Raw genomic sequence first — 26382 nt, 5'->3', positions numbered from 1 at the left:
ATTTATGTCATTACATATGAAAATAAGAGTTGTGACAATTAGTTGACAAAAAACAATATGTCAAAAAATCACTGTCATAAATGGATCATGTGACATCTGTATATTCTTTGTCATAAGGTATGACATTGGTTATTTGTCATAATAACTATGCCAGAAAAGCATATTAGTGGAAAGGGCACGTCACTTTTGTGAAGATAGCAGTGACACATATAGCCAAAACGCGTCTCTGATAACAATTTACAGAAATAAAAAAAATAGACCCACGGTGTACATTCTTGAATCCCATGTTTCATGGTACATTTCACAGCAGTACAGATAGTTCACACTTCAAGTACACAGATTAGTTCACACATCACATTACACTTCATAGTAAGTAATTACATAGAGTATCCACCTTCTAGCTACTTCCTTTCCTCTCAGCTCAATGTAGGCCAACTGCTTCCAGGCTACAACAATACAACAAATAGTTAATTAAAGACATAAATGTAAGAAATGTCATTTTGCTCAATTTCTATAAAACAGGAGGTAGTTGTCAAGTCTAGAGGTGCATAGCATACATAGTGGTGATCAATCCATGTATCTAGGAAATTATTTCTATGCCTGCTCATACAGTTTTGAATGCTTAACTTAATCAGACCACAAATGTATCATATAAGTACCATAGCCATATGTAAGTACCAAATAAAACTAAAATATGTTTTCTAAAGTAACAACCCCTCAGAAGCAATCGGATCTCTGACTTAACTAGAGTTCAATGCCAAATAAAAAGAAGATGCATCACAATCTTTCCTACTCTAAGCACCCTTAGTGTTTTGTTCTGTAACTTTTAAGTTTTTTATTAACATGCAAGAAAACCCTATGTTCAGATAGAACATAACAAGATTGAAGCAACTTCTAGTAATAGTAATAATAACTAGCTCGGTAGCTATGAGCTATTCCCTACAGAGTTTGAGTAATTAGAGAGAAACTATGGTCTACATATGTATGATATCAGAAAGACAGAGTAGCATGACATATCTTCCTAGTCAGGTTCTAGTGCTACTGCTAGTAGCCTACACCGTATAGAGTCTGATATATACTAACTAGTATGCAAATCTACTGTCAATGAATATAAAAATAGCACCCAGCAGTATTATCACTAGGACAGCCCAAATATTGATGTAAACTCACAGAAGCATCAGCAGGTTATACAGAACAACAATAATTATGAGTCAAAATAAAAAAAATCCAAATACTAGTAGATGTAAACTCACTAAAATGATTTGTGTGCTCTCAGGTTTCCTCCAAGTATTGTAATTCTATTTCTGTAATGGAATTTCAAAGCCACTAAGCTGCAAGAAGTGAATATGATCACTAGCTAATAGTCATCAAACAAGAATTGTGTAAACAATTCTGTATGTTCAGTTAAAGAAAATGAACTCTCCAGTGAAAATAAACTATAATGAGCTTGCCACGGAGTACAAAGATTTAGAAAGTTAGCAGAGTCACCTTGTGCTGATAGGCTATCGTCACCCTTCTTGCATTGAGTCACCTTGTGCAGAGTGTGCTTCCAGCACTCATTGTTCTTGCAGTAGGTCTTCTTGGTCTTAGGAATGTTCACCTGTATAACATGTGAAACAAATAGTCAAAGGCATATATTGAGCAAGCCTCTAATAGCATAACAGACTACATCCAAGGCTGCATATATTGAAACAAATATAATGGGAATTTCAGAGAAATCAGGCAAATATAATGTCATCTTCCATGTAGCAATACATGTATTTTGGAGAATGATACAAATACATAGCAGAACTTTTTATTTTACATACAAATTGTTTTCTAGGTGGTGAATTACAAACAAATTCTGAACCTTCTAATGGTGCCACTTGCTTGTCACTTTTTAAAGCAAAGAGTCATCCAATAGTAGTACCACCCTGTAACATAAATAAGTTTGCATAGCTGCAGTGCAGACACATCTTGATTAGCCACTGCATCAACCTGATTATTTCCCCCAAACCCCACACTGAGCAAACAAACTGCATTATTTCCCCACAGATTGATGAAACTAATTCAAACAAGAAGATGCATAACATGAACAGAGCCTAGTGGTATACAGAAATAAACAAAATATATATATGAAAATACATACTATTTGTTAGTCGCATCAATTGGTACTTGCTAGAACAGATCCCAACTCCTTAGCTGGACTGAAGGCACATTGAGAGAATTGAAATCTTAACAGCATTCTGAAACTACCAAAGAAGAACAACGCACCGATAAATCCTTGGCCTTGGTGGAAGAGGGTGTCGGAGTGCACCCACGAGCAGAGGAGACCGCTTCCTCTAGGGCCGTGAAGGCGTCACCCCGTCTCATCCTTGGCCGGAGCGCCACAACAGCAGCCATCGCCGCCGCGCAGTTGGCGGCCGGAGCTAGGGTTTCGAGCTTGGGGAGGCGCGTGGGGGAAGCGAAGGAAGAGGAGGAGCTGGAGTCGTGCGTGGGGGGGGGGGAGAGAAACTGAGCTAGGACTACCGACGGCCTGGCATGGCCTGGTGGCCGGCGGCGGCGCCCTGACCTAGCGTCCATCCATGGGAGAGGAGAGGAATCGTCGCACAATAGGAGAGGGACGAGGGCTCGGGCGTTGGGTGAGAGGAAGCCTGGGTGGGCGCGGCGTGGGTGAGAGGAAGTCTGGAGGATCTTGGTCGTCAATTTAATCGGACGGTTCAAGATGAGTCAGGTCTGATTTAGGTTGCGTGTCCTATTGGGCTAGGTCTTGACTATTCTCATTTTTTGTTCCAATCTTTAATTCATTCTTTGTTTTATTTCTAGTTAACTATCAAAATACAAATTTAAATGCTCTCAAATGAAAAAGTTGTCAACTTAAAACTTCTATAACTTTTCTAGGTCTATAAGCTTTTTTGTCATCTTTTTCATGTGACTTTATTTCAAAAAATGACTACTTCAAACAAAATGTTAAAGGAGTAAATTTTACATATCTCTCGTATGGTTTTATAAACTATAAGAGAGATATATAAATTTTGTGAACAATGTTACTATCACTTTATTGGATAAACAAATGATCAAAATAAAAGGTGTATATCTTGATCAGTTCTACAACTTTTATGTTCATAATTTTTTTATCTGAAATCATTTACCGCTCTGAAATGTTGTTTGAAGTTGTTGTGAGAGCGCACGGGTGGACCGACCAAGCACAGGCGTGTGGCCCAAATCAAAAGCAACAGAAATTAGGCTGAGAAAAAAATAGGGAAAAAAGAAAAAAAATACCCACGTGGAAATTAGACATGCCAACATGGACAAGAGTATTTTAAATATTTCTAAAAATATTTTTTAACACCCAACCTATGTTAATTTTTTTGACATTTATAAATTAGGCCTCATGACATAGTGAATATTGTCATAGTATAGAATTATAATAGTTCTGTGACATTTATTATGACATCTAGCTTTTTTATGTCACTATGTCAAAATGCCTATTACAGAATGTCATAATCTGAATAATATAATGACATCACGGTCAATTGTCATACTAAATATGTCAAAAAATCATGTATTTCTTGTAGTGTCAAAAGAGATTTAGGACTAGAATAACAATAAGAACAATGAACTCACAAACAAGTTGAAGTTGAAGAACCCTTGAAATCTCTAATCCAAGCTCCTGAAGAACTTGAATCCGCAGGTACAAATTGATGAAGGAGCACCGACACGCCCGGGGCTTCCTCCTCTTCTTCTACCCCTCTCTCTCTCTTCTAGTTCTAATTCTAAGACTAGATCTAAACCTAACTAGAGGTGTACTAGTCTTCTTCTTGATTGCTAGGTTCTGGATCTTGAGGAAGGCTTCTAAACTAGGGCTTCTCCTTTGGATCTGACTGATCTGATGATGATTGGAATGAATGAGATTCAGATGCCTCAGGGGGGTCTGCCCCTTCTTTTATAGTCCAGTGGGATGCGCCGAGGCCCTTGGATCCGGCTTCAATCAAGGGTGTAGATACAAACTAGGGTTCGGGAGAGAGCCGCCATGCGAAGTTGGAGAGGCTCGCAGGTGGGCCCAGGCCGACCAGCCCCACTTGTCAGCCATCTGCCGCCGCCTTTGTTCCCGTGTCTTCTCGTGTCCTCTAGAAGCTTCCCGTCAATTCTTGCGTTATTCAGACGTGATTTGGTTCGGGTCCTTATCCTTATCCGTTCGGACTCTTCTGTTTTAATCCCTAAAAATATAGAATTCACCGAAGCTGTGGGAAATTGTTATGTTAGTCCCGGTAAAGTCTTGCTTGGTGATGACTCCGGTGTCTTCTAGAAAATTCCTGGGTGCATGATTCGAGACCTCCATCGTCGGAACTCCAAATGTGATAGGTCTGTTTTGATCGTCTCGATGAGCTCTTCATAATGGTGTGCTCTGTTTCATCATTTGAGATACTTTTATGTAGAGAAATATTGATAATCTGCAAAATATGTGAGAGCAACACAACTTGTGGAACTTGTTAGAATAAAACCCTACAACTACGCACTAATAATCATTTTCCTATTACATTGTGCATTAATTGATGGTATAATGTTGACGTTAAGGACCATCAACAAGCTCCCCCACACTAGATCTTTACTCGTCCTCGAGGAAAGGTTAGATTACTTTGCATAACTGTAAGATATCCACATTAAACTTTCCTTAGTTATGCCTATCCTGCGGGATTCAATGTGTCTACCACACAACTTTGGGTGGTTGAGGACTAGAACCATTTTAACAGAGCCCCTATCATCCATCAAACCTGTCACTTGGAGTTTTATGAATATTTTTGAAAAGAAATCATAGCTTACCTTCTCCTTCTTATGGTGCGCTCAGGTCACTCATATATGTGGTATTTGTGGATCTCACCGAGGCATGATTTGTGCCTTAAAAACATCCTACCTCTACAAGGTTGTATCTGAGGTTAAAGGTATTTCATGGATGCAACATACTTACCTTGTGTGTGTTGTTGAGTCAAAAAGGGATCCTCGGAGGGGAATGTCATACTCTTAGATCAAGATGGTGCATGTGTGTGGAAATATTTGGTGGCTAACCTAATTCTATTTTGCTCCTAAAAAGGGTCTTCTTGAAAGATTTACAATGAAGATCTTTGAATTTTCTTGATTCTTCAGGTATAGAGGTAGGAGCTATCTTTCTTCTTTTTCTCTTTTTTTTATTTTCTCCTTTTTTACAGCTCCATATCTCTGTCTTGGAGTACAATGAACTTGAAAAGGAATTAATCACAATCTTGGAGCATTTAATCTGAGACCTAAAATATTTTTGGGTCTTCTCCTAGTGTAGGAGTAGATTTTTTGGGATGGAAAGGCATGTTTTTGCGTACTCCCAGGGTGGAAGCAGCACATATATGTGGGTGTAAGTGATCTTGATCTTGAGAACATGACTATCCTCTCAACAAGGGTCTTGCATGGTTTGACTTAACTAAGCAAGCAGCTTATGAGCTAGTTTTATAACATGTGAGGCTTTGGTAGGCATTGTATCTCACCACATAGGAGGGTATAGCTACTCATTTTAATGTTTCTGCAAAGAAATTCTCCAAATGACAAAATATCAGGAATCAGGTTTTCATTATTCTTCTATCTTTCATTCCACAAGGGCCTAAGTGTATGGGGTCTCTAATAAAAAGTTCCCAACAATAACAAGTATACCTTAAGAAAGTGTTGTGCGAATCTATCTATAGGTCATGACAAACAATCTTAGCTTTAATCTTAGACTAGCATAGAATATTGTGGTGAGTTCAATAGAGCAAATATGAGAGTAGAGAGTTTGTGGTGCATACAAGACCGTGTTTGATGATGATAGGGCTAGAGAAGCGGGCCTGTTCCGTCTGGTGAGGTCTTGTTGCATGGTTCTTTGGTCTTCAACTTCATGTTTATTTACATGGTCCTCCCCCACACTAGTTTCCTATTATCTTGAACAAATCATGTGGAGACAAGACACATATACAAAATAATAGTAGAGAGAGAATTAATGGCTCTAAGAAATCTTTATTGATATCATTTAAAGCATCTTTATTACAATTTTTTTCCGAACTATCGATCTAATCAAACTAATGTGAACTAACTAGCTAGAACTCTTTAAACACAAACACTAGTGCCTTATCAATCTATTCTCTCTCTCTCTCTCTCTCTCTCTCTCTCTCTTCTCATTCACTTCTTCTTCTCCTCTTTCTCATCCATGAGGTTGACTATAGTGCGAATCATAATATTCATGGTGGCCTTAAGCCCCATGGTCTTGATTTTTAGCTTGTCGACACGTTTGGTCAACCTACCAATGATGATGGCCTAGGTGTCTATGCTATGTTTGTTCCTGATTTCAGCCTTGGTGAGGATTTCATTGGTCTCAAGGATCACATCAATCGTTTCCTCAAGGTCGGCAACGGAGGTCCTCTTGCACTTCTGGCCACTTGATTCTGAAGACATGGATGTATCTCTAACCCTAGGTGGCTTGACTTGAAGCTGTTCAGGTAGGGCTCGAACTCCATCAAACTTGGGACGTTCAACCGATCTATACTTCACACACGTAAGATCACCAAACTTGTTGGTCTTCAATCCCACCAGCGTCTCATTGGGCTTAGGATCAAGGAAGTTGAGCTCCTTGGGGGTGCAAAACTTCTGCAGGTCCTCATTATGAGGTCCTTCAACGGAGAGGCACGATGGTGGTGGCGAGAGACGGAGCGTCAGTGTGGCGTGGGCGTAGTAGGAGTGCCGATGGCGTGTGTGGGAGTATAAACCCCTATACCCTTACGGCTAGACTTGGGCCATGAGGCTTGGCCCATTACAAGACGAGTTCGAGGCTTGATCTGACTACTCGGAGTTTCGCGCAAGGAAACAAGACGTGGAGATCAAGCCGGATTCTAGTCGGTTAGAATAGGAACTGATATCGTACTATCTATGGCAATTGTAACCGACTAGGATTAGTTTCCAGATTTGTAACCCTACCCTCTGGACTATATAAGGAGAGGCAAGGGACCCCCCTAGGACATATCATATCAACTCAACACAATCCACAGCAATACAATCAGACGCAAGACGTAGGTATTATGCCCACACGGTGGCCGAACGTGGATAAAAACCTTGTCCGTGTCTTGTGTCACCATCAAGTTCGTAGCTTGCGCACCGTGTACTGATGAACTACTACCGTGGGTATACCCCAAGGTAGACTGCCGACTAGCTTTCGTCGATAGTGGTGCGCCAGGTAGGGGGTGTGCGTACAGCTATTCCGACAAACAAGATGGTCATCATCCTAGCTTCCGCGGCCGTGGCTGAAGGTCTCACTTTCACCGTTGGCCAGATCACTTGGACAACTCACGGCGGCGGCCTTGCGACCACGGCCTCGGAAGAAACCCAGATCCAGTCTGGGACAGCAGAGGCGTCGATTCCGATCACGCCGGTTCTGAGGACCCGACCTCCACTCCCTCGCTACAGGGCAAAGCGGGCCGACAACTCAGATCTTCTTCAAGCCCTCGATCGCGCCGACCACAAGCTCCTCGAAGCCTCCAACCTGGTGGATTCGATTTCACGAAGGTCCGATCAGGCGGCAACAACAAATTCTTTCGACTCCCGTCGACCAACTCGTGTCTCCACACATGAACGGCTAGAGACGTCCCTAACGATAACATCGACCTCCGCGGGACGGACCGTCAAGCTCAAGACAAGCTCGCCAGACCAGCATTGCCTTTACGGTTTGAGTAACGCTGCCGATTAGTTCTCGCGGCACACACAATCCCTATTCAGAAAGGCAGGTTTGTCGCCGAGCCAAAACAGGCAAGCAACTCGTCACTTCGTCAATATGGTCTCCATCCGCACCCTGCCAGAAGACAAGTCTAGCAGTACAAGCTCCAGTATAGGATCTGTCCCTACTGAGGTTTTACACCCTGAGGACGAGGACTTTGATTTAGATCTGCCGCCATACCCGCTGGGTTTCTCCCGCTTCCCAGTCTTTCCACCTCGATGAGGAGATTTGGTTCTCAATGTCAGTAATGATGAACTAGTTGTTGACGGAGAAACTGACGAACAAAGACAGCAACGAGAACAGCGCAACGCCGACCGAGCCCAACGACGAGCAGACGAGGAACGACAACTCGCCCCAAGCGCCGACAGTTCTACAAGACACCAAGCGCCAACGTGGCCGTCGTCATGGCAAACTTGGATCGCCTTCCCGATGCCCCCGAATATCAGGACATTCGGGCCAATATACGGGCGCATCTGATCGCGGCCATGGGACAGACCGCTACTCTACTCAAAAGGGTTCAAGCCGTCTCCTATACGGAGGTCACCTCCGACCAGACTCTCCACAGCCGCACCTCACCATGATCCGGTGGGCACCGTCATAGCCGTTCACCTGCCAATAATCGAAGGAAGGACACTGGACGCGACAACCGCGGTCAGCACACGGGCGGTTACCGCGAGCAGAGGCACGTACATGGTGTTGGCGTTTCTTAAAATACACTTTTCATACCGCCAACATGCATACAAACTCTATTAAATATCAGCAAACATTAGAAATAGGGCTTTTTATGCTAACCAAATTCCATAGTTTTGGTGAACACATGTGTATGCAGGACACTAGGGTTTGAGCCGCCAAAATCAAAGAATTGAAGGCACATTTAATTCAAATACAGAAGTGCAACGAAATGCAATTGGATTCAAACTCAGAAGGCCGAGGAGCATCGTCTGGGCTTTGGGCCTGGGCCAACGGAGCCAGCCAGGGGGCGGCCGCCCCCTAGGGTTGGCTGACCCTGCCTTGGCCCAGCTCCCCACCGCCTTTTGCAGAGGTGGTGCATGCGAAGCCCTAGCACGGTTCCCGGCTGCATTTTGCAGTTTACCCCCTCCCAAACCGACCTTCCACACCTATATAAGGAGGGGGAGAGGGCCTCTCATTCACCATCATTGAATCCATTCAAGCTTCAAGTCCGCAAGAATAAAGAGAGATACAAGAGTAGTAGTAGAGAGGCGGAGCTTCCACTCATATCCTTAGCCTCTAGTTAGGAATAGAATAGGAGAGTGAGTTAGAGTGTAGAGTAAGAGAAGTAGCAAGCACCCGGTCCGTTCCCCTAGTTGCACTGGGCAGAAGGGCCGAAGTGCTGCCCGCTTCCCGAGCTGTACCTCTACAACCTGGAATACCATATTGGGGTAAGCAAAGGTTGTATTCTTCTTTTGTTCTAAGAAGTTATTGAGTAATCGTTATCGTGTTCTTATAATCTTGCGGGTTCGTTGTCTATCTCTCAGTAGATACTCTAGTAGAGGGACTCTTGCTGGCTAGCGGGAGGACCTGCGCAACGCTAGAGTAGTAGCTAATAACGTAGACGTGGTGTCTAGGTTAGAGGTTACCCTCGTTTGCCTCATATCCCACGGTTGAGGGGTCAGCAGCAGGTGGTGACAGCCGTGTTTGTCCTTAGTTTCCCCCACGTCCGGATACGGCGTAGAGCTACACGCCAGTATTACCTGGCAGACCAGGTACGCTCCGGTGCCCGAAGTAAGATTAGAAAAGCACGTTGCCTTGCACAAAACTTCTACCATTAGGAGAACCTCACTACCTAAGTCATCCCTCTCACTTTACTCTAGGGTACACTTAGTTTAAGTCTCAAAACACCTCCGTTCCCTGTGAAATCTCGATACCCTGAATACCACCGGGTAAAGTGTAACAACGGTACTTCCGTGCACTTGCGGATAATTGGCTGCATCGCTAAGAAATACCAACAAGCATTTCTGGCGCCGTTGCCGGGGAACGGTTGTCGTTTTTGAGTCAAACCTAGTTGCCCGTGTATCATCTCCCATTTTTATCTAAAAAAATATATATATAAAAATTATAAAAAAAATACTATGGAGCCGAACACACTTTACCAACTCTCTGCTCCTAAGGGCGAGCTCGTAGAACCACCACAATCGTCAAAGCCAATCACAACTTCAAGTTATGAGCTCCGTCCTGGCTTTATAGCCATGGTTCAGGAACAAACCTTCTCAGGCCTAGATTATGAAAATCCATATCATCATTTAAGGGAGTTTGAGCAACTCTGTGCATGCCTGACAATTTCAGGTATGTCGCAAGAAACCCTTAGGTGGAAATTGTTTTCCTTTTCTCTTGAAGAGAAGGCGAAACAATGGTACGCCCATAACGTAGGAAAGGTGAAAGGAGATTGGGAAGAATTGAGGAACAGATTCTGTCTCACGTTCTTCCCTATATCTCGTGTCGCTACCCTACGACAAGAGATTCTCAGCTTCCAACAACAAGAGAAGGAAACCATAGGTGCAGCCTGGGATAGGTTTTTAATTCTTACCCGTTCTGGCCCAGACTTGTCAATCCCTAGCCACGTGTTGTTACAACATTTCTGGCTAGGGCGACACAAGGAGTCTGCCCTACAATTAGACATAGCTGCGGGAGGGTCGTTTAACCACAAGACCACAGCAGAGGAGAAGCCTTACTAGACCTCATTCTAGAGAACACTCCTCCGCTAGAACCCCTCCGCGTAGAGCCCGAACCTGAAATAGAGGAAGTCTCAATAGCCTCCACTAACAATACACCTATAGAGACATCTCCTACCATATCGAGACCCTCGAAGGAAGATTTTCAACCTTCAGATCTCCCGTTCTTTGAGGATGATCTTTTTAAAGATTTCGGAAACACCTCGAAGTACTCATGTCAAAGAAAGCCGCAAGTTGCCACTGCTAATGATCAGCTAGATGAGGATTTTATAAAACATTCAATTAATGAACTCTCAGCTATCATGAGTCAGGAATGGACCAAAGAAACAGAGTTATCTTCTGATCCACTTCAGATTAATACTCCATCTTTGTCCATTCTGTGCAAAATTCGGCGTAGCTGGCAAGAAGCATTGTATAATCCACTTGCCGGGGCCAATTTAAAGTCAAAATCTTTTATGCTCACCCATCTAGGGTCTGAACCACTGGCCCCGACAGAGAAAACTCTCAGGGTAGCCCCGCGTACGGAATTGAAAAGTTGTGGGATTCTCCACCAAACCCATGTACGAATTGATAACATCAGAACGAGTCTTGACTTTTATGTCTTTGACATTAAAAGTTTTGACATCCTTATAGGCCACCCTATAGAGCTTTTAACCCATGAACTGCCAGCTACAGGGGCAATGAATGTAAAATTGGGAAGAGACACTTTTTCCATTCCAATCACTCGAGCTAAAAACTCAGTGACCGACTCTCGACCTGACCTACCTTTGCCCAAGGAGGTGATGGCCGTTTCACCTTTTGAAACACCCGAATCGTCATTGAGGACGAGCTAGAAGAGTTCACCGATGAGTGTCTCACTGCCTTTCATACTTTAAAGAAGGCACTCATCTCAGCACCAATCATCCAACCCCCAGATTGGTCGCTACCGTTTGAGATAATGTGTGATGCTAGTGACTTTGCTGTCGGGGCAGTCTTAGGTCAAACAAAAGATAAACAGCATCATGCAATTGCTTATGCTAGCAAAACTATGATAGGAGCTCAGTTAAATTATGCTACCACAGAAAAAGAGCTCCTTGCCGTAGTTTTCGCTATTGATAAATTTAGATCTTACTTAGTGGGAGCAAACTTAATTGTTTATACTGATCATGCTGCTCTAAAATACCTACTCAGTAAGAGAGATGCAAAACCTCGCCTCATAAGATGGATTTTGCTGTTACAAGAATTTGATTTAGAAATAAAAGATAAAAAGGGTATAGAAAATACTGTGGCAGACCATCTTTCGCGTATACAAGTCACTAACATGCAGGAACTACCCATTAATGACTTCATGCGTGACGACATGCTGTTAAGAGTGACTGACCTGAACCCGTGGTACGCCACCATCGTCAACTACATGGTCACGGGTTATGTACCACCAGGCGAAAGCAGGAAGAAGCTGCAAGTTGAGAGACGCCGACACCTTTGGGACGACCCATACTTGTATCGGGTCTGTTCCGACGGGCTTTTGAGGAGGTGTGTACCAGCAACCGAAGGAGAGAAAATCATCGAATAATGCCACTCTGCACCATACGGAGGCCACTATGGAGCCTTCCGCACTCAAGCCAAAATCTGGCAGTGCGGATTCTTCTGGCCGACGATGTATGAGGACACGAAGGACTCCGAAGATGCCGAAAGTGTCAGTTTCAAGGCAACATCACTGCTCGCAATGAAATGCCCCTCCATTACAACCTACCGGTCAAAATATTTGATGTATGGGGCATTGACTTCATGGGTCCATTCAAGAAGTCCCAAGATTGCGAGTATATCCTGGTTGCTGTGGACTATATGACCAAGTGGGTAGAAGCTCTACCATGCCGAGCTGCTGACGCAAAGCACACACGGAAGATGTTTCATGAAGTGATCTTTCCTCGGTTCAGAACACCCAGGTTGGTTGTGAGTGATGGAGGATCACACTTCATTGACAGAAGATTGAGAAACTTCCTGCGTGAGCTTGGAGCAAAGCACAACATAGCTACCCCGTACCACCCTCAAACAAGCGGTCAAGCGGAAACCTCAAACAAGCAAATCAAGAACATCCTGTAGAAAACAGTCAACGAAATGGGGAAGGGTTGGAAGAGCAAGTTACCAGATGCCCTCTGGGCATATCAGACGGCCTATAAAACCCCCATAGGCATGTCACCATTCTAGATGGTTTATGGCAAAGCATGCCATCTCCCGGTTGAGCTCAAGCACCGAGCTTACTGGGCGATCAAGAACTGGAATATGGACTTCAAGCTAGCTGGCAGGAACCGACAGAAACAGTTAGCTGAGCTTGAAGAATGGCGAGAAAAGGCTTACCACAGTGCCAAGATATACAAGGAAAGAACAAAGAAATGGCACGATCACCAAATCAAACCCAAGGAACTTAGAAAAGGCGACCGCGTTCTACTCTTCAACTCCAAGGTACGACTTTTCGGTGCAGGAAAACTTTGGAGTAAGTGGAAAGGACCATACACCATCATCGAGACCTCCGAGCATGGTGCGATCACCATAGCAGATGACGAAGGTAATATCACTAAGGTAAATGGTCAACGCTTAAAAGTTTTCCTGGAACCCAATTTTGAAAGGGAAATTGAAACAATACATTTGATTAATTGGGTTTAAATTGTAAATAATAATAATAATAATAATAATAATAATAATATAAATAAAATATTTCAATTAATTCTGTTTGGTTTTGAATTACCAAAAATAAAAATATGATTTCGAAAAAGGATATTTAGTTTTTAGCTTTTACCTTTCAATAAAACCCTTGTTTCTCTAAAAAATATCTAGGAAGCGTAGCAAAACGCAGGCAGATTCAAAATTTGAAAAGTGGGACGAGCGCGCACGCCAAAATTCAGGGCCAACGGACGTGCCCAGGGGTCGGCCGCCCCTGGCCTGACACGTCTGCGGCCTGTTCTTTTCCAGCGTCTATCTCTTCGTCATCTCTATCCTTATCTGCATGCAAATTCAAATTTGCCGCTCCTGATCTCGCCAGGGAGGGCCTTCTTCCTACTTAAACACCCCCTAACCCCTCTCTAAGCCATAGCCATTAGTGCTTTCCAAGTTTACATCTTCACAAACCACCTCTATCAAGAGTAGCGCTTAGGGAATGGGCAGCCACGCGCTAGCGCTGTTCGTGGAGTCGGGAGGATCCTTCGACGCTGAAGGAGAATTCTCCGAGGCGAACATGAGGTAGGCGTTCGGTGTGGAAGAAGGAGAGATGCTGACGTACCCTCTTGCCATCATGCCCCCGTCAAGCATCACGAGCGAAGGAACGAGCCTGCGTTCCACGGCTCGCACGAAGGTGGCGGCGCACAAGATGGCGGCACCGAGGAAGACGGCGAGCGACGATGCGCCGCCGACGACGACAAACAAGAAGAAGGCGCCTGTAGATCCATATGTTGTAACACCTTCGGGCAGTTTACACTCTAGGTTCTTGTCTTCGGGATCCACTGCGCGCTCCGACCCGTCCTACACCGTGGTGGGAATTAGAAAACCTGGTGGAGGATGCGGGAAGGGCCTCATGCGTAAGCCGCCGCTCGCGCCACCCGCACCTGCGCCCGCGCCTAAGACAAGCGCGACCACCTCGTCCGCCCCCTTGCGTATCAAACGCGCAAACCCCGCTACAGGGGGGCGATCAAACCGGCTGCCAAGTGACTCTAATCTGCCTTGTGCTGCCCCTCGCGTCCCAAAACACAAGCGTGAAAATCCCATCCTTAGGGGGCAGCCACACGGATTTCTTAGCGATTCAGATAATGAGTCGAAGCGGGAAAGCGCGCGCACTATCGCCGTGCTTAGGACTTCTATGCAGTCACTACGTGGTGTAGTGGAAGAGCTTAAAGGTGAACTAGCTAACACCCGCCTGAAATATATAGAGCTTAAGGACGACTTAGCCGCTGTACAATTCGGTCTAACCAACCGGCTTGTCAAGGTGGCTCGAGCTGCGGGTGTAGAGCATGTTCTAGACACAAACCGCATCTAGTTTAATTTTGCTTAGCCGAGTAATTTATTTTCTCTTTTATTCAGATTTCCTTCATTTACTTTGTAATCAATGTCCCGGCTTATATTGAATAATAAGAAGTCCTTTGTTCGAATTATTTTGTCTCCACTTGTTTTTGTATTATTTTTGTCTACTTGAGAAAAATCAAAGAACAGGTACAAAAACAAGTGTGGGCAAGGAATCGCCATCAAGGTAATCTTACATAGAAAAAATTTCAAAATTATTTTTATTCCTCCTATGACAATTTAAATATGATTTATATGATAAAAATATTGCTAATAAAATAAAAAGTTTAAAAAATAAATGAATACTCCATTTCCTTTCTGTGTTTGAAATTAAACATGCATACTCTTTATTTCTCGCCAAAAGCCTACCATTTATGAGCAACTTTTTATAAGGACCCCATTGCTTCTAAGTAATTGAGATTTGCGATATAGTAGGATGATTTGAAACTTGCTCACTTATGCAATGAACTTGGGGATTTATTTGATAAAATTAAAATTGCAAAAAGTCTGCTCTTCAATGATAGATAATTATCTACCAAGGCCAAATATATTACTCTTGATAAAAATTATACAAATAGCTGCTTATTTGTTTTGAGTTGTGTCAAGACTTGTTGACCCTTGTTAAGAGATTTATCATGCTCTCAAGATCAAGATCACGTACACTCCAGATACATATATATGCCGCTTCTACACTAGGAGTGCGCAAAAACATGCCTTACATGTCCACCATACAAACACTCCATGTTTTAAAGAATGATCTCTCTAGTGCATCTTAGATAAAGACATGGGCTATGCAAATATATATATATATATATATATATATATATATATATATATATATATATATAAAGAAAAAAAATGGGCAAGTGACCGCCGTAGAATTAGGGGTATAAAAATACCCACCTGAAAAAAAATATAGGACACATGAAGGTCCTAAGTATACAAAAAAAGATGAGCACATGAAGGCTCACAAGAAAATGAAAGAGTTATGATAGCCATGTCTAGAAATACTTGATGAGATCATATCAACCAACGGAGTTGTTTATACCATATACCACACACTTGCACATCTTGATCTAAGGGTATGACACTTCTCTTCTTGGATTCGAGATTTGACTCGACAATACATACAAGGTAAGTATGCATTCTCCTTGGTCCATACCCAAAACTCCAAATACAGCTTATAGAGGTAGGACAAATCAAGAGGTACTTTTACCTTGGTAAGGAACCAGAAACATTCTCGAGTGATTTGAGAGTATCATCTGAAGAGCAAGACTATTTTTATTCAAAAAGGTAAAAACCCAAGTTTTGAGCAAAGTTGAGTAAGAAGATTTGAATCCTAACTGTTCCATTTTTCAATTACTCAAGATGTTTTGGTAGACACTCTGAATGCTCATAAGTTCAGGTGAGGCTTGGAATAGTTTGTATGTAGGTTCATTATCAGGAGAAGTGGAACCATCTTAGCCCAAAAACATAAGCTTTACTCGAGGACGAGCAAAGGGCTAAGTGTGGGGGAGTTTGTTGGCGTTTCTTAAAATACACTTTTCATACCGCCAACATGCATACAAACTCTATAAAATATCACCAAACATTAGAAATAGGGCTTTTTATGCTAACCAAATTCCACAGTTTTGGTGAACACATGTGTATGCAGGACAATAGGGTTTGAGCAGCCAAAATCAAAGAATTGAAGGCACATTTAATTCAAATACAGAAGTGCATCGAAATGCAATTGGATTCAAACTCAGAAGGCCGAGGAGCATCGTCTGGGCTTTGGGCCTGGGCCAACGGAGCCAGCCAGGGGGCGGCCGCCCCCTAGGGTCGGCCGACCCCGGCCTGGCCCAGCTCCCCACCACCTTTTGCAGAGGCAGTGCATGCGAAGCCCTAGCGCGGTTCCCGGCTGCATTTTGTAGTTTACCCCTTCCCAAACCGACCTTCCACACCTATATAAGGAGGGGGAGAGGGCCTCTCATTCATCATCATTCAATCCATTCAAGCTTCAAGTCCACAAGAGTAAAGAGAGATACAAGAGTAGTAGTAGAGAGGTGGAGCTTCCACTCATATCCTTAGCCACTAGTTAGGAATAGAATAGGAGAGTGAGTTAGAGTGTAGAGTAAGAGAAGTAGCAAGCACCCAGTCCATTCCCCTAGTTGCACTGGGCGGAAGGGCCGAAGTGCTGCCCGCTTCCCGAGCTGTACCTCTACAACCTGGAATACCATATTGGGGTAAGCAAAGGTTGTATTCTTCTTTTGTTCTAAGAAGTTATTGAGTAATCGTTATCGTGTTCTTATAATCTTGTGGGTTCGTTGTCTATCTCTCGGTAGATACTATAGTAGAGGGACTCTTGCTGGCTGGCGGGAGGACCCGCGCAACGCTAGAGTAGTAGCTAATAACGTAGACGTGGTGTCTAGGTTAGAGGTTACCCTCGTTTGCCTCATATCCCACGGTTGAGGGGTCGGCAGCAGGTGGTGACAGCCCTGTTTGTCCTTAGTTTCTCCCACGTCCGGATACGGTGTAGAGCTACACGCTGGTATTACCTAGCAGACCAGGTACGCTCCGGTGCCCGAAGTAAGATTAGAAAAGCACGTTGCCTTGCACAAAACTTCTACCATTAGGAGAACCTCACTACCTAAGTCATCCCTCTCACTTTACTCTAGGGTACACTTAGTTTAAGTCTCAAAACACCTCTGTTCCCTGTGAAATCTCGATACCCTGAATACCACCGGGTGAAGTGCTACAACGGTACTTCCATGCGCTTGCGGATAATTGGCTGCATCGCTAAGAAATACCAACACATGGTCAGGAAGTAAACCAAGACAGGGATCTACGCTACAACACCCCTCCTAGGGATGCCCGCGAACGCATCAACAGGCGCGCCACGGAACGAGCGGCGCACGAAAATGTGCGACGCATTGAGTACGACGCAGCACATGGCCCCCCGGCCTAAGACTGTTCTCCTCGCACCTTCGCCAAGTCTTCTGGCCCCACAACTTTAAGCTCGAGAAGCTTAAAAAATATGACGGCAAGGAAAACCCTAAAAATTGGATCACTCTTTACGAGATCACAGTCCGATCAGCAGCAGGAGACGAGCACGTCATGGCAAATTACTTCCCAGTCGTCCTCGACCAAGCTGGCCATCAATGGCTCCTCAGCCTACCCGAGGACTCCTTAGATTCTTGGAAAGAACTGTGCTAGGCATTTATTGACAATTTCATTGCTACCTACGAGCAGCCTGGAAACAAATACGATCTCGAGGGGATAAGGGACAGGAAGAATGAGCCCTTGTGCGATTACATCCGACGATTCTCGGATATGTGTCTTAAGATTCTAAAGATTTCTCACGACGAGGCCATATCAGCCTTCATCAAGGGCCTACGCTTCCATGAAGCATTAAGGAGTAAGCTACTGCGCAAAAGACCGACCACGATCACCGAGCTCCTCGCCACAACCAAAAACTACGCCGATGCCGACGTCGCTAAAAAACTCATCCGAGAAGATGTGAGAGGAGCCGTCCAGCCTCCCCGGCAAGATGACAGTCGTGGACGCTTCGATAAGTGGAATTCTCGCCGCAGTGACAACCGCGACCACCGAGAAGGGTGGGACAGGCATCGCGACAACCGCAACGATTTCAGAGGCAAGCGACCTCGTGACAGCGACCATGAGGTAAACACAGTCAAGCATCCCAATGGGCGGCGTGTTTACCAGGAAGACTACAACAAGACGCTGAAGGACCGTGCCAACTCCATCCCAAGTCCAACCACACGATGGAAGAATGTCGTGTCCTCAAAACCATCTACACACAGCGGGCCGCTCAGGGAGATTCCGTCAAGAAAAATGGGATACAGGATAGACACGGACACGAAGACGAAGATGACGACCAGGATAGGGACCCGCGACACCAATATGTCAGTCCTACCGACGTGGTACACTCCATCTTTGGAGGCAAAGTTTTCATCGAGTTCAAACAAGAAAGAAAGCTCTTGAAGAGAGCTTGCCTTAATGTGGACAACACTGACAGCCTGATTGCTGATCCAAAGTTCCCTCCCTGGTCGCACAGAGAGATCTCCTTCAACAGGCAGGACCATTGGGCCGCCATCCTAGAACTAGGGCGTTTCCCTCTGATCTTGGACCCGTGCATCAACAGCCTTAGGTTCGAGCGCGTGCTCGTCGATGGGGGTAGCTCCATTGATATCCTCTTCCGCAACAGCTTGCCTGCTCTCAAGCTAACTCCAGCGCAACTGAAGCCTTACGACGCTCAATTTTGGGGCATCCTACCGGGTCAAAGTTCAGTACCCCTCGGCTAGATAACACTGCCCATCCAGTTCGGAACGCCAGACCACTTCCGCACAGAGTTCGTCAGCAGTGAGCTCCTTCGGTAGCATCACAGCGAGCTCCTTTGGAGGGACAATGGCGAGTGTCTTTGGCTGGGCGATAACGTGGGCTCTAGATCCCTTGTAGGAGGTGCGCTCATCGCTTCCACTAGTGCTATCGCTATCGCTCCTATGTTGTCTAGCCATTGGAACTAGACAAGAGAGCTTGGGCTATGAGGAAAAGTTTTGGAAGGCTATTGTGGTTTGAGGAGGCAGGCGGGGTTCTCTTTTTATATCCCAGAGTGGCTTGCAGGAGGGGTTGAATCTAGACTCGACGAGATCGGATCAGTACGAAACGATAAGCGGGGTTAGTGTCCGATGCTGGGACATAGAAGGATCTAGAGAAGGGATAGGAATCAACTCATTGGGACTTTCCACAAGGGCAAGCCAACTGGCCTGGTAGTGGGGCCAGCTAGCCCTACATCAGGGTGGATCCCAGTCGATCCTTTTGTATATTTTCTAAACTTTATCCTAAGTCTGATTCTTAGCTTGTTTGGTTGCAAAATGGTTCGGGGGCGTATGAGGACTAGATTAATAAAAATAAAAGAACTGGATCATGTCTACTTCAGTGGGACTCTTATCAGGTTCTAGAAATATCTTAAGATGATGCCCATTTACCTTGAAAAGCGTACCTTTGTCATCTTGGAGAGTTATCGCTCCATGTGATGAAGAGCTAATCACTGTGAATGGTCCTTCCCACTGGCTTCAAAGTTTTCCATGTCTAAATAACTTGACCCTGGAATTAAAAAGTAATACCTTATCTCCCGGGGTGAAGTTCTTCATCTTGATCCTCTTGTCATGCCATCTCTTGGTTCTCTCCTTGTACATTTTGGCGTTATGATAGGCTTTTTCAACGCCACTCGTCAAGTTGTGAGAGTTGCATCTTCCGTTTGACTATAGCTGCTTCTAAATCCATATTCCACCTCTTGATTGCCCAGTGAGCTTTGAACTCCAGCTCAATAGGTAAGTGATAGGTCTTCCCGTAGACAAGTTGATATGGTGACATCCCCAATGGTGTCTTGTAAGCCGTTAGATAGGCCCATAATGCATCGGGTAGCTTGTCTTTCCATTTGGTTCCCATCTCGTTGACTGTCTTCTCTAGAATATTCTTAATTTGCTTGTTCAATGTTTCTGCTTGGCCAATTGTCTGAGGGTGATAAGGAGTAGCAATATTGTGACGAATTTGATGTTTCATCAGATACTTGTGAAACCTCCGATGAAATGAGTGCCTCCATCACTAATCACCATCCTTAGAATTCCAAACCTGGGAAATATTATTTCCTCGAACATCTTCTTTGAGTTCCTGGCGTTAGAATTTCTGCATGGCATGGCTTCAACCCACTTGGATATGTAGTCAACTGCTACCAGGATGTACTCATAATTTCCTAATTTTGGAAATGGGCCCATGTAATCAATTCCCCAACAGTCAAAGAGCTCGATCTGGAGGTTGTTAGTCAGTGGCATGGCATCTCTAGAATTGATATTGCCATGTCTCTGACATGCTTTACATCTCTAGATGGATTCTTTTGTGTCTTCATACATGGTTGGCTAGAAAAATCCACTTTGCTAGATCTTTGAATGTGAACGAAATGCTCCATAGTGTCCTCCATAGGGTGATGAATGACATCTCTTGATTGTTTTGATTCTTTCTTCAGTTGGTACCATCTCCTAAGTAGTCTATCTGAACATACTCTGAATAGGTACGGATCATCCCATAGGTGAACATGACTTTCATAGACGAGCTTCCTCTTGTTTCTGTTTGGTGGCACGTAACCTATAACCATAAAATTAACAATATCTGCATACCAGGGGTCAGACCTAGAAACTTAATAAAGCATATTGTTGACACCGTTTTTGGGCACGTGTCTAGGATGGCAGGATAAGACGGCAGTACGATGCAGGTTGCCGATGAGGATGGTTGCCGATGAGGGAGAAGTTGAATGTGACAGGCAGTAATATGGTGCCGATGGCTAGATAAGAAATTCTGCCGATGACTATGGCAAAGGATCTGCCGATGATGCAAAGGAGGAGTCTGGAAGCTGCCGGTCGTTATGTGGAGGAGTTTCGGTTTGTCACGAGGGATAGTTTTGTTATTTCCTTAATTATTTGCATCGTTTTGTATACGGATTCCGTATAATTTGGAATTCGAATTCTAATCGTGTCTGGTTGTAGCTCTTTGAGCAGGGTATAAATATAGACCCTAGGGCCTTGTAATGAGATCATCAAGAAATCAATCAAACACACATTTTTACTCATATTCCAGCATCTACTTTTCGACGACTTCGTCATACTTTTTTTCTTTTTATTACGAGTTCTTAGGAATTCGTCGACTTAAGCTCGGCGTGTTCTCGAGTTCCGCGTGAGTACCTCTTAGCCGTGACATCCGGGCGCATCGCTGTTGTCAAGACTAAAGTATTCGAGTTATCACCTTTGCCGATAGTAAGGTCAAATCGGCTGGCACGCCTTAACGTTTGAATCGGATATTAGCCCTTTGTGTTTGCAGATCAGTTTTGCATCAACACATCTTTTGGCACGCTCGGTGGGACCGATTCAAGATCAAGATCAACATGTCGATCTCTGACCTCGATCAAGAGAACGTCATCCCCGTGACGGAGGCCAACCTCAAAGATGAGCAGAATTGCCCAAGCCATGGAAGAGTTCAAGCAGCAATGCCTAAGGTCTTTCAGCATAAACAGGAGCGGCGAAGTGGTCCAGAAAGATGCACTGCCGGCACCACGGCAGGTTACCTTTGACGCCAATCCTGGCAAGCTTCAAGATATGGTTGACAATGCCATCAATCGAGCGTTGATTAACCAAGCTGGTGTATTGTCTAATACGGTTTTCAATGCCGTGGCAAGAACTTTCAAGGAAGGACAAATCCCACCAGATTATGTGGGCCCCTCCCATCATCAGCCAACGGCACCAGAGGTCACGGCTCCATCGGCTGCCTTGACGAATGCAAGTGCACAGTCTGCCGTCCCTCCAAGTACATTGGGGACTACTGGTGCACTATCTATGCCGATGGCAACCAACCCACAAATTTCAGTTGGGCAGCATAGACTGACAACAGATATGTTGGCATCGGCAATGTCAGGGTTGACTCTCCCTCCCAACTGGTGGGGTTATGATATGCCTCCAGGGTTGACGCCGGGAACATCACAAATAACTGACATGAGGGGCAAAACTCCTATGACATCGGCACCTCCCAATGCGCCGGTGAACCAGAGTCCTCGGTATACCACAACTACTACTGCAAGGCCTCACACTGGAAATCCTCAAGATTCAATGTTCCAGATGCCCAACGCATCGGCAGAGTCAATGCTGGTGCAGCAGAGGCCTATGGCCCAGTCTGGGTATGTCAATTCAACGACGGTACCCAATTACCAATCATCGGCAGCACCTATGCCGATGAACGCTAATAATGGAAGGCTTGGACAGCAAGCCTTTCCACAATCGCCCCAGCAGAGTTTCCAGACTACAGGGTTCCAGCAAGGGCAGGTCTATCCCGGGTTCCAAGGTCAGGGGATTCCCAACCAGCCAATGAATTTTGGACAACAACTCGGAGGACAGCCAATCGGTGGGCAGCAGTTTGGTGGTCCGCAGATTGGAGGACAGGTGATCAATACAATGTTCCGTGCAGATCACGTCCCGAACAGACACGTGGAGGTTCGCCACCAAGTGCCAGATCCGCAGCCGCCTCATCGGCAAGATGCCGATGCGTATTGGGCCGATAAGATTGCTGAAGTAATGAGGGAACAATTTGGGATAAAACCCAAAGTCAACACTTATTCTTATCGGACACCATATCCTCCCGCGTATGATTTGATCCCGCTTCCACATCGGTACAAGGTACCGGATTTTACAAAGTTTTCCGGACAGGACGACACGTCAACCATGGAGCATGTCAACAGGTTCATTATTCAATGTGGAGAGGCTGGTAACAGGGACGAATTGAGGGTTCGTCTATTTTCGTCATCATTACCTGGATCGGCCTTTACTTGGTTCATATCATTACCTCCCAACTCAGTAATTACTTGGGCCGATCTGGAGAAGCAATTCCACAAATACTTCTTCTCGGGGGTTCATGAGAAGAAGATCACTGACTTGGTCAAGTTGAGGCAACGTAATGATGAGTCGGTTGAAGGATTTGTGCAGAGGATACGAGAGGTCAAGAATAAATGCTATAGCCTGGTTCTGGATGATCGGCAGCTAGCCGATTTGGCTTTCCAGGGTTTGTTGCCACATATCAGGGATAAGTATGCCTCTCAGGAGTTCGAAAGTTTAAGTCATTTGGTGTAGAGGATTTCTGATCAAGACATCAAGCCTTTCGAGCCTAAGAGGGCATGGAATAAGAAAGTGTCATTTGTTGATGAAGCAACAAGCTCAGATTCTGATGAAGAACCAGTAATCGGTTTGGCAGAGTGGGTAAAAAACAAGAAGCCGATGTCTTGTCCTTTTGGGCAGAAGGAACCGGAGAAGTTTGCCTTTGACACCGCCAAGGCCGATAGGATATTTGACTTTCTACTCTAGGAAGGTCAGATCAAACTGTCACCTAACCATGTGATCCCATCGGCAGAAGAGTTGAAGAGAATGAGATATTGCAAGTGGCATAATGCAACTTCCCATGACACCAACGAGTGCAAAGTATTCAGACAGCAGCTGCAATCGGCTATAGAGTCAGGGAGAATCAAGTTTGACAGTTCCAAAGCCCAGAAGCCGATGAAGATAGACCAACATCCTTTCTCGACAAACATGTTGGATGCTAAGGGGAAGGCTAAGGTCTTAACATCGGAGACAGCTGAGAGGAGTGCATCGGTAGATCCTCAGCATCAAGTTACTACTGCCGATGCAAGAAGTAAGGGCCTGGTCCAGGAAGGAACTAGCTCAGGAAGGCTTCCTCGATCCGGTATCGTCATAACTCATAGAAGGCCTCGAGAAAAATGGCAACAACGGGAAGATCGGTATCGGCGCCAGCAGGAAGATTATCTACGGGAAGAAGAAAGTCGCCGACAGGAGTGGAATCGGCACAGGGATCATTGGAATTGTCCATTCTTCATCCATTGTTGGGAGGAAAATATCAAGCTTCCTACTGTCAGAGACTGCCCTGAGTGCAACGGTTATGATCGGTACGATAGGATCGACCGGCGCTATCATAATGATGAACGGCGATTTAATGGGCCGATCAGAGGAAGGGTGTCAGTTCATGACCGGCTGGGGGGCAGATTTAGTGGGCACAACAGACTTAGTGACCGTGTCCGGTATTTTCCCAGGAACCAAGAAGAGCTCGAGGAAATGGCTGATCCGTGGGTTCCCGATGAATTCATATTTTGCAGGGATACTAACACGCATCGTATGGAGTCAAGGGAGAACCGACGCCCGACGGCAAGACAAAGGCCACTTCCCCCGTGGTGCCCTGGAGGATTAACCAAGACACAGAAAAGGAGATTGCAACGTGAAAGGCAAGAAGAGCTAAACAAGGGAGGGAACTCTGGAAGTCGGCAGCCGTTAGACACTAAGAGGGAAGGTCCATCGGCAGACGTCAACATGGTCTTCATGTTGCCGATGGAGTTTCTTGCACCAGCCAGCGATGATGAGGTGGAATTTTCTGATCAGATAGCTCAGTTGGCTCTGGATCCGATGACGGCTATTTTTGAGAAACCTGCCGATGACGAGAGGCAGCATCTTAAAGCCCTGTTCCTCAAAGGAAGAGTTGATGGGCAGCCAATGACCAAGATCCTAGTTGACGGTGGAGCTGCTATTAATATTATGCCGTATGCAGTATATCGGAAGCTTGGGAAAGGGGATCAAGATTTGACCAAGACCGATATGATGCTCAAAGACTTTGAAGGAAACGTGTCTCCAGTCAAGGGGGCGATATGTGCAGAGTTGACCATCGGCAGCAAAACCTTGCCGACAACTTTTTTCGTGATCAGCGGAAAAGGTGCCTACAACTTATTATTGGGAAGAGATTGGATTCATGCCAATTGTTGTATCCCATCTACAATGCACCAGTGCTTGGTTCAGTGGGTAGGTGACAAGATTGAGATTGTCCCAGGAGATTCTTCTTATGTTATCGCATCGGCAGAAGCGGATACTTACGAAAGGACCAGGTGCATTTCAGGAGAAGTTTGGGAGAAAGATTTTCTCAAAGTTGCCGACTATGAGATTCCACCGATCCAAGCAGTCGGTTCTGACGACGGTTTTTAATGGATAGATTCGCCGATGATGGAAAATTAGGCCAGGGATTCACATCGGCCGATGATTTGGTAGAAGTAAATATAGGTAGTGGTGATAAGCCTAGGCCTACTTTTATTAGTGCTAAATTAGATCCTGAGAGTAAGCGACAATTGACTAGTTTGTTAAAGGAATATAAAGATTGCTTTGCTTGGGATTATACACAGATGCCTGGTTTAGACCGATCAATTGTTGAACATCGGTTACCCATCAAGTCTGGATTTCGGCCACATCAGCAACCAGCCCGCCGATGTAATCCTAACATTCTACCTGATATTAAGGCCGAAATCACTAAACTTATTGAAGCTAAGTTTATTCGGCAGTGTCGGTATGCCGAATGGATTTCCAATGTTGTTCCGGTTTACAAGAAGAACGGGAAGCTTCGGGTGTGCATTGATTTCAGGAATCTCAATAAAGCTACGCCGATGGATGGATACCCAATGCCTGTCGCCGATCTACTGGTTGATGCTGCGGCTGGTCATCGGGTCATCAGCTTCATGGATGGTAATGCCGGCTACAATCAAATATTCATGGCGGAGGAGGATATTCCAAAAACCGCATTCAGGTGTCCTGGTCATGTTGGGCTATTTGAATGGATAGTCATGACTTTTGGGTTGAAGAATGCTGGTGCTACTTATCAAAGGGCTATGAATTTTATATTTCATGAGTTCATCGGCAAGCTCGTAGAGATTTATATTGATGATGTGGTGGTTAAATCTGGAGATTTCTCAAAGCATCTTGCCGATTTACAAAAAGTGTTAGAGTGCACAAGGAAGCATGGATTGAAGATGAATCCCAACAAGTGTGCATTTGGCGTATCGGCAGGGCAGTTTCTTGGTTTCATGGTACATCAGAGGGGTATTGAAATTAGTCGAAGATCTATTGATGCCATCAATAAAATAGTGGCCCCTACCAACAAAACCGAGCTCCAATCCTTGATCGGCAAGGTAAATTTTATCAGGAGATTTATATCGAATTTGTCTGGTAGGATTCGTGCTTTTAGTCCTCTTCTTAAATTGAAAGCCGGTCAAGAGTTTATTTGGGGAGAAGAACAGCAGTTGGCTCTGGATGAAATCAAGAAGTATCTAGTAAATCCTCCAGTTCTAGTTCCACCTCAACAAGGGAAGCCCTTCAGATTGTATTTATCTACCGATGGATCGGTTAGCGGTTCAGCTTTAGTTCAAGAGTTTGAAGGGAAAGAAAGGGTAATTTATTATTTGAGTAGGAGGTTGATTGATGCTGAAACCAGGTATTCGGCCATTGAGAAACTATGCTTATGCTTATATTTTTCATGTATCAAGCTGAGACACTACCT

General features: G+C 44.8%; 1 long non-coding RNA gene across 1 annotated transcript; it reads right to left on the bottom strand.

Moving 5' to 3' along the window:
- LOC8068724 lies at nt 287-2335 on the bottom strand. Its single transcript, XR_002453187.1, has 3 exons — nt 2254-2335; nt 1489-1600; nt 287-446 (listed from the first exon to the last, which is right to left on the bottom strand). It is a non-coding gene; the product is annotated as an uncharacterized LOC8068724 (long non-coding RNA).

Source organism: Sorghum bicolor, chromosome 5 (genome assembly GCF_000003195.3).
Source record: "Sorghum bicolor cultivar BTx623 chromosome 5, Sorghum_bicolor_NCBIv3, whole genome shotgun sequence".
Classification (NCBI taxonomy): Eukaryota; Viridiplantae; Streptophyta; class Magnoliopsida; order Poales; family Poaceae; genus Sorghum; species Sorghum bicolor.
Note: the sequence above shows the minus strand (reverse complement) of the source record. Positions and strands in the feature narration are given on the sequence as shown.